Source organism: Orycteropus afer, unplaced genomic scaffold (assembly GCF_000298275.1).
Source record: "Orycteropus afer afer isolate SDZICR_OR568_19922 unplaced genomic scaffold, OryAfe1.0 scaffold00409, whole genome shotgun sequence".
NCBI lineage: Eukaryota > Metazoa > Chordata > Mammalia > Tubulidentata > Orycteropodidae > Orycteropus > Orycteropus afer.
The window spans coordinates 2,140,635-2,141,462 of record NW_006921996.1 but is presented as its reverse complement, the minus strand read 5'-3'; positions in this window follow the sequence as shown (position 1 = coordinate 2,141,462).

The following is an 828-nucleotide window of genomic DNA, read 5'->3' as shown; positions in this document are numbered from 1 at the left end:
CTTTTCCTTACCCAACTTTGCAATTAATCACTTCTGTAGGAAACTCTAGATCTCATTTTTGGAGAACGTTATTTAAGATACAAAATCTAGTGCTAGATACTGGGGTGTCACTGTTTCTACATCCTGCCAGTGGACACAAATAAAAATAATGTTTATACATACTAATACATACAAACACATATATTTATAGTTATTTCTTTATTTATATATATATATATATATATATATATATATTCATACATATATATGTATGTTATTTTTACACACACACATACATATAGATAAATAGATAGATAGATTCATACTGATACCTTGAAAAGCATGAGCTTCATTTGAGCTTTCATTCTTATTTTATTTGTAATTTCTTTTTCAAATAGTGAGAAATATGACTCCTATAATCTATCATATGTTTAATTAGTTGTTCAATCCTAGTGGAAGTATAAAGCAGTCTTAAAATTACTAATCCCTGTCTTAGTGAGGAACGCCTTTATGACCTAAGGTGCAGCACTTATGTGCAGTTCTATTTGTCTTTAGTTTTAAACTATCCTATCAAAACTCTATTTGGGAAAGTAACTTAAATCTCTTCCTTTCTTCTGCAAGATTGTCTACATATGGTGTGTATTGAACAGTGGCCTGCCAAAAGGTATGTTGAAATTCTTACTCCTGCTCCTTGTTTGGAAATAGGGTCATTCTTTGAAGATTTTATCAATTAAATTTACAAAGTCATATTTTGTTATGAATTAAAGTGGGTCCTAATTCCTGTCTGAGTAGTGTCTTACAAAAGGGGAAAACAGGCATGGAGAGTCACCCAGCGGAAAAACAAATACT